Consider the following 8,910-nt stretch of genomic DNA (forward strand, 5'->3'; position numbering starts at 1 on the left):
TTTAAACATCTTAGATGTAGAATAGCAAATAAAATCCTGGGCACATGTAGTAAATTAAATTTATTTCACTCAATTACATACTTTGTTATATTTTCATTCATGTTGTAATGTCATCCGTGTTCCGGTCGGTCCTTGTTTTGTTGTGTGAATTGTAGATAGAGTCCTACCTTCTCTTGTTTCTTGTCTCCCTTCTTTCTCTGTCCCTTTCATTCCTTTAATATTATGTCTATTTGGTTTATGTATTTGTGCCTTATAATTGATATACTGTTTTTGCAATTATAAGATATAGGGGACTGCAATCTAAAAGCCCAGCTTTAATTTTCAGCAGTCCCCTCCATGACCAACCTGTTTTATATGGCTGTTGTACACTGTGGATCAATTACAAATATATTGTGAAGTTTCATTGTTTTACTTTTTCCAATGCGATACCATGTACTTTATTTTATTTTTTTTGGAAATGGAAATAAACGAGAAAAAAAAAAAGAACGGACAAAATGAAAGATAATTAGGATAATAAGAATACAATAATTTTATTTATGTGGAAGTGTTTAAGTGCAAAATCAAATTACAATTCTGATCGGCATTTTTCCATTTGCAAACCAGTTAAGATGAAATTAAATTTCCTACCCCTTTTTCATGTTACCAAAGTTCACCTCTACATTATGCAGCTAAATAATGCTAAAATCGAATTTCTCACTCGGGCACACACCAAATAATAACAAAACTTGTTCACTCTTAAAAGATATAGGCTACTGTTTTGTAATGATGATACGTTTTGCAATAATGATAATAAAAGTATGATTGTAATAATAATGATCATAATAAATAATAACTATAATTATGATAATAACAATAACAATGATATTAAAATTCACATTTATCATACCAAACTGTGTGTAAAATATATCTCTTCTGGGCCCAAACAGACAAAGTATACACAAATGTCAATCCACAAACACTGAACTTTTAAAACAAGAGTGATAAAAGAACGTTTCAAAACACCACCTTACTAAAAATGTACTAAAATGAAACCTATTCATCAATGTCTTAAAAGTTGACTAAAGCTTCACGACATCTTGGTAGTACCGCTACCGATTCAAGTCTTATTTCGAGTATTTATTGATTGGAAGGAAATGTTTTTTTTTAGATTGCACGAAAGCAGTCTCTATTCTTCATTTTCAGATAAAACTATGTTGAATGAAAGTCTGGTCCAAACGCTTTACTTCTTTCTTATCATATTTCGAATAAGTGAACATCTGCAAAGAAATCCTTTACTTTACTTAATGTTCTTCACTTTCGGATAAAACGGCTCCATCAAGATAAACATGTTATAAGGTCCTGAAAGCATCAGTAAAGATTGGACTGAAAAGGGGCTCGTAGCGACACAATGGTTTTTGATGAACCCCGATATTTAAGGAAATGGGTTCAATTGAAGCATTGCTTAAATCTAGAACTAATATACATACATATAGAAAAAAAAAAAGGCCAAAATACTTCAATTTCTTGATGTCCTGGTTAGGGGTAACTTGCATGTCATTACGAATTTTCCTCTTCTAATCTTACAAAACAAATATGACTTAAGATTCCCTTAATTATTCTGGCCACCACAGTGGTATTGAGGAAAGTCAGTATGAGTGATTCCCTTTATAAAAACAAAAAACCTATTACAAAGGTTCCATTCCCTTTGGGTAGTAAATGTGGGACAGATCTCAGTTAGGCTGTGCAGCCATTAAGAGATTACTATCATCATCATCATCATCATCATCAGGAAAAGAAGAAAAAGGAAAACAACAACAACAACAACAAGAAACGGACAAGAAGAAGAAGAAATTGAAGGAAAAAAAGAAGAACAACAACAACAAGAATAACAAGGAAGCAGCAGAACAAAAAAAGATTAAGGGAAGAAGAAGAAGAAGAAATTATATACTCAACAGCATATTTACGTTCTCATTAGACAACAAAGTATTAGTAAGCAAATATTAATCGACTACGAGGGTAATGGTGCAAACTATCATCACCGAGGCGATGATAGTTTGAATCCATTGCCCGAGTAAAGGAGGTTAATATTTGTTTTATATCCCACATCGGCAATAAGGTCTATTTAAAGTGAATTTTACATAATAATAAGAACTGATTCTGCAGACAGTTTAGTTTCAGCTAGATTTTACAAAGCGCAACATGCATACATGTAATACAGTCGATGAGCGCTCATTTGACATTGACGTTGACTTTGACATTTCGCGTAACCTACTTTGCTATGCGTATTCAATGGGCAAGGGTGGGCAAGTGGGGTAGCAGCAAAAATTTACTTTACAATAAGTACGTCAGGTAGATAGTACTTATCTATACCTTTTCCGTGCTCTGTACAATCGCAATGCAAACAACTATACATGAGGGATATAATACAGATTGAACTTACCTGCCATTGTAAATAGTTGATGCTGACGAATATACTGTGTAGAATCAGTATGCCCTGTATTACAACAAAGAAAATACATTTCCAAACTGTAATACCTGTTATGAACAGCGTTTTACAACTATTTGAAAAATGATTCTTTCATATATCATTTGAATTTTATCATGCTTCAATGTAGAAAGTAAAATAATACGATGAATATAATGGCTGGCTGCTTATCAATCTTGGCTTTGGCAACCACCCTCTCCAAAAGAAAAAAAAATAAGAAGAAAAGAAATACGAGCATATGTTTTTAACGAGCCCTTTTTAATAAAAAAAAAATCATGAAATATTGCGAAGCTACAAATATTCAATTATCACTGGGATTTCAGGTAAACTCTATAGCTTATAATTATGTTGAACATGACGTACATGCAACGAACCTATTCGTATACACGTTTTACCCGATGGCGTAGTGTAGACAACAAGAGATAAGATCAGACAAAGAGCATCAATTTTAACAAATTTACGATTAAATTATGAAAATAATTTGATTCACAATCATTTATCACTTACCAAATAGTTATCCAATCCGATCCAATTCAAAAGATATTTGATATAGCGCCTTTTCCTTGCACTTACAAAGCGCTGCACACACGCTCCAAATGTTTGGGCCACTTAAAAACAAAAGTTAGACACTTCTCAGAGATCAGCAAAGTATTATGTAGGCTGGTAATAAAGTAATTTCTAGCAGAATAGATGTGACTTGAGTAGTTTCTTGAACTGGTCAACAGATGAGGCCGTCTGCAGAGCAGTATAGGTAGAAGTAATCGTAATTGTTATGAGCTTTCAATATTACCATGAAATGGATGTATGAAAAGAAAGCTTCTCTACTAATTGTCGCGTCACGTTCGAGCATCCAAAATGGCTACCCTAGTAGCAAGGAATGGACTTTGAACTTTGTAAGAATGAATAGCGAAAGGGCCGCATTCGGCGGCCTATCGCGCGCTTTGGCAGAGCGATATATATTAAGGTGTTATAGTCCATGGGCCAAGACCAGACATTTTGGTTATTGGTACCACCAGAGGTGGCATAATCTGTTTATGCATTTTGAAAGCTATATCTATACATAATATTTTTTATATGGAAGCATTTCCAGACTGGCAGCTTAGACATATTATCACAGTTTCCATGGCAACACAACACTTAACCCTAATAAGGCCGGGGGGGGGGCCATTATGGCCCCCCTCCACGATTTTTCTGATTGTTCGAGAACGCATATATGGATGGCGCCTCGCCGCTCTCTGACTTTTTTCTTTAGAGTCTTGCGCATCTTTAAAAAAAAAAAAAAAAAAATCGGACCTATAGTTTCAAGGTCACGTGACCTATTATCTTTGCATGTCAGCCCGAAAATCGCTCATTTTTGTGATTTGTGTACAAAACATATGGAAATGTCATTTTTCCAAAAATAGATCAAACATTGGTTATTGGGTCTTGTTTAAAGTTTAGGTGGTTGTTTTGGGAGTCAAAATAGTTGAATTGTAGGAAGAAATGAAAAAAACAACAAACAATAACATAAATAAGTTAAAAAAACAATGAAATACATAAGAAATTATCAAAACAAGAGATAACATAAGGAATAAGCTGGCTCTTCCAATTTTATTTGTCGTATTATTGTTCCAAATGGTCTCATGAATATATGTAGTAAAAAAGAATGCTTAAATATGAATAATATAGGATTTATGGGTAAAAATGTGATTTTATGACCTTATTTGCATAAATTACCATAAATATGCAAATGAGGGATTTTTTTCAAAAAATTGAAATTATCATATTGTTCTATACACTTCACTTGACATGCGTGCAAATTTTCGCGGAGATCGGCCGTTTCACGGCCGAGATCTTAGGGGGGGGGGGGGGGCATAATGCCCCCCCCCCCCGGCCGTAGTAAGACTTCATATAGCCCGGCCTTATTAAACAGGTTATTATTCAAAGAAACATTTAAAGTCATTTACAAATTATAAAAACACTTTTGAGAGCGTAAAAGTGTATAGTTTACAATAACCTCACCACAAAGGAAAGTAATGAAATGCAATTTACTCACCATTTTATTTATAACGGTTGCCATGGTAACGACCCCAAATCAAGGACTTTGGAGTAATTTCAGTAATGTATTAGACAATATATACTCATTCAAGACAAGTAAAAATCCCCTTTCCAATTTATTCAAAACTGCATGACTTACCTATCATATCATATAAGCCAAGAAAATGCTATATTACCTTCCCATTGTTACCATGGCAACATGAATTAGAGTTAACAAGGTACTATATGACATGTTTTGGCTATATCTTGGGATTGGAGAGGTGATGAAAGTTCATTTTGGTGTCTATACCCAGGTTTTCAGGTACAGGGAACACAGCTAAAGCATTATTTTGGATATTAGCATATGACATCACAGCTAATTTGCATATATGAGTTTTCCCTTTCCCTGTTTTAGCGTGTATTTGTATTTTATAAACTTTACTTTAGTTAATTATGTCATGTTTAGTTTAAGGAGCCTATCCACAACAAGCTCTGCTTTTCCATAGGCTCCGCCACTGTATCTCTTTAGTTAAACTTAATGGACAATATTCTGAATAGTGTGTACCGGTATTGTATGTACATGTATAAAATAATCATTTTAAATATGTTGTTACACTCTTTGTAAAATGAGATATTGTGGAAACCAATAAACTATCTATCTATCTATCTAAACTATCTATCTATCTATATTTGCACAAATCAGAGCAAAATGACCATACAGTAGTCTGCCACTGCATATAACAAGCTGTTTCTAAGGATTGAGAAAGATAGAACATTGTGATAACTACATTAGGTGCCAGAAAATTTCATTTGATTATATGCAATGTTGGAACCAGCACAGATTCCTACCGTTAATGACCATTTATTTGCCATTGAATATAATATCATAACTGTCCGGAAGAATATTACAAACAAAATGAGAATATAAATGAGTCAAAGATAAAATATGAATGCCCCCCCCCCCCAAAATGTGTCTGTTTATTATTAAAAACGCCTTCTTTGGGCAGAAATATTATATGCGATTTGTACGAAGTCTCAGGAACTATTTTGTCACATTCCCCCTTTACCATTTTGCTTACTCTCCTGAATTTAAGTAGCCAATTTTGACCAACATTTATTCACATCTATGCCTTTGAGACTTTTGCATTGACTGTCTGAAATGATGTAACTGATAAAATATATCAAGTACATCTTCGAGTTGAACCTACAAGACAAGTGTCCTTTCCATGTGATCTGAGATTTTAAGCCTACCCACAGTTGTCGCCATGACTTTACTAATAGGCCTATCAGCTTATTTGTCAATTGGATACTGGTGAATTGTGGTAAATAGATCACACACAATCACAGGTTATCGACTCTGTTGTCTGCAACAACACCTCTCTTTGTTTCATCCTGGATTGACAAGAAGGAGGAAATTAGCAACATCTACTACATGTATTTTCAATCTCACTTCATTAAACTTTCTCAAAGTTACTCCTGCAGTCAACACGTTAGTTAGGGAACGCCGTCATCTTACTCTTTAATATTTGTTTCCTACATTTCTCTTGGAACAAATATACATCTCACTTAAATATATCATGAGTCTGTGTCTGAATCGTCTACCTTGACTTCTGCCACTTCTTCATCTTCATCATCTTCCTGCTGGTTTGTGCAGGTCTGTAGTTTGCACATGTTCGTGCATATCAGTTGGTTTACGAGACAGGAAGTTTGCAGGCACGGGCAACTTGCAAAATGCTATCCCTAACATAATTATAATATTAATTATATGTGCTTATATAGCGCCTAACACTCACTTTATCGGAAGTCTCTATTAAAGCGCTCTACAATAATGCAGCATAATTACCCTGCATGGCTTTATTAGCAGAGCAGCTATCACGCGCTCTAGCGTTTCAAGGAATACATTCCTACCAGGTCCCCATTTCTTTCGCCTGGGTGGAGTGCTGCACAATATGCATGAATTTTCTTGCTGAAGGAAATTAACGTCCTGGAGTGGGACTCGAACTTACGACCTTATGATTGAAAGACGAGATGTATTATGGTACATTATATTACTATATGCATTGCCTCATGTTATTCCAAAAAGAAACAAATAGTGTTTCTGCTGGATATAATTTTCCTTCTATTTTGCTACAAACACTGCATTGTAAATTAATTTATACGGTATATAGTTTTACAAACAGAATGTGGATTTGTTACATTGCATTGTAAATTGATTGATATGATATAGCCTATATGTTACCAAACAGAATATTGATTCATTACATTACATTGTAAATTGATTTATCAGAATATTGATGTACATCAATGAACTTTAATGAAAACAATACAATACAATACATGTAAACAGATCACGAGAAGTAACTACTTACTACCCCCCCCCCCCATGAAGTACTACTACTCATAATTTCAAAACCATTGAGGATAGTTGAGTTCTGCAGAGGGTGCTACACAAAATATTTTTGTTGTGAGATAATGAAAAACTGAGTTTCAAATTTGAAAGAACATACAATTTAAATGACAAAATCATCTTTGTTTGACAAAGTCGGTTCAGAGACGGCTGAAATATCCATCAATATAACCATTTCTAATATTTGTGTACAACCACAAATATTAGATTATTTGAAGTTGAACCAGCCGTTGAAAAAAATGAAATAGCGCCTTTTACGTTTTATTCCAGCCAATGCCGATGTTTTTTGAAGGCTTTTTGTAGGCTTTTTCGTGTTGGTTATAATACATACAACCAGCCGGCCCATGTGTCGTTATTATTAATAATTGGTAGGATCGTATTGGCTAAATTTCACATATTTGGGGGTCTAAAATGACCTTCATAGCAACTTTCGGTCCTTAAAGGGCACTAGAAAGGTCATATATAAGAATAAGAGCAATAACCATGCATATGCGGTGTGAAAAAAGAACTCAACTATTCCTTTAAAATGTATCACGGTGTCATCTTACCAAAATATTGGAACAGTCGTAATGTAGATTTTGTGTGAACATCTGAGATATTCATCACTGCATGCATGGCTGGATGAGCACAGATTAAAGACAACCATGGATTAATGATAACCTTTTGTTGTTACAAAATGGTTTCCTATAGCTACCGTAAAAATATTATTGCAAGACGAAATCTTGAAACGATTCTAGGGTATGAAATTATAAGAAATTGTTTAGGGGCGTAGCTACTTTTTGGTTTGGTTTATATGGACAATCAACCCTCAATTATTTTTCTCCAAGGGGGCTCTTTTTCAATTTACAAAAAGAGCCCCCTTCAGGTTTCTCATGGGGGTTATTTTTCATGGTGATGGGGGCTACCTTTTGGAATGAAATTTGGTTTCTTAATTTTAGCCCGGCTGTATCGTATAGATACAGCATTCATAGAATCGTATATTTCAGTTAATGATTCCATCTACTTAATTACTCAAATTGCAATGTTGAAATTCTTAAACAAGTTAAACTATTCTATATCATGTCGTGTATAGATATATGTCATGTAGTCATCTGAATAATAATTATAGCATAACTTTGTAAAATTATATATTTGTTGGCAGATATTAATTGGTATACGACCATTTATTCATGTGATCTTTAAATCATGATTAAATAAAAAATCTTGTGTCCATCCGGTGTCAACTTCGGGACAGTGTGACTCGGTCATAATAAAAGTATTTACACTTCTGTTTGTTTTTGTTTTTTCACGTGTCGGTTGCCCACCCTTTTCTTCTTTTTTTTTTCTCTGTCTCTTTTTTACTCTCACTCTCCCCCTCTCTCTCTCTCTCTCTCTCTCTCTCTATCTGCCTCCTTCCCTCTCTATTCCCCTCTCTCTCCCTCTATTTGCCTCCGTCCCTCTTTATCCCCTATATCTTTGCCTCCTTCACTCTCTATTCCCCCTCTCTCTCCCTCTATTTGCCTCCGTCCCTCTTTATCCCCTATATCTTTGCCTCCTTCACTCTCTATTCCCCTCTCTCTCTCCCTCTATTTGCCTCCTTCCCTCTCTATTCCCCCTCTCTCTTCCTTTGCCTCCTTCCCTCTCTATTCCCCCCTCTCTCCCTCTATTTACTCCTTCCCTCTTTATCCCCTATCTCTTTGCCTCCTTCACTCTCTATTCCCCCTCTCTCTTCCTTTGCCTCCTTCCCTCTCTATTCCCCCTCTCTCTCTTTGCCACCTTCCCTCTCTATTCCCATCTATCTCTCTGCCTCCTTCCCTATCTCTTTTTGCCTTATTCCCTCTCTATTCCCCCTTTCTCTCTCTCTCTCTCTCTCTTTGCCTCCTTTCCTCTCTATTCCCATCTATCTATCTCTCTCTCTCTCGCGCGCGCGCGCGCTCTCTCTCTCTCGTTGCCTCTTCCCTCTCTATTCCCCTCTCTCTTCCCATCATTGGCTCTTTCTTAATTCGTTTTCTGATATTTTTGGAAGCAAACTATATTTGCAAAC

The sequence above is a fragment of the Strongylocentrotus purpuratus genome, unplaced genomic scaffold (genome assembly GCF_000002235.5).
Source record: "Strongylocentrotus purpuratus isolate Spur 01 unplaced genomic scaffold, Spur_5.0 spur5_scaffold_1, whole genome shotgun sequence".
NCBI lineage: Eukaryota > Metazoa > Echinodermata > Echinoidea > Camarodonta > Strongylocentrotidae > Strongylocentrotus > Strongylocentrotus purpuratus.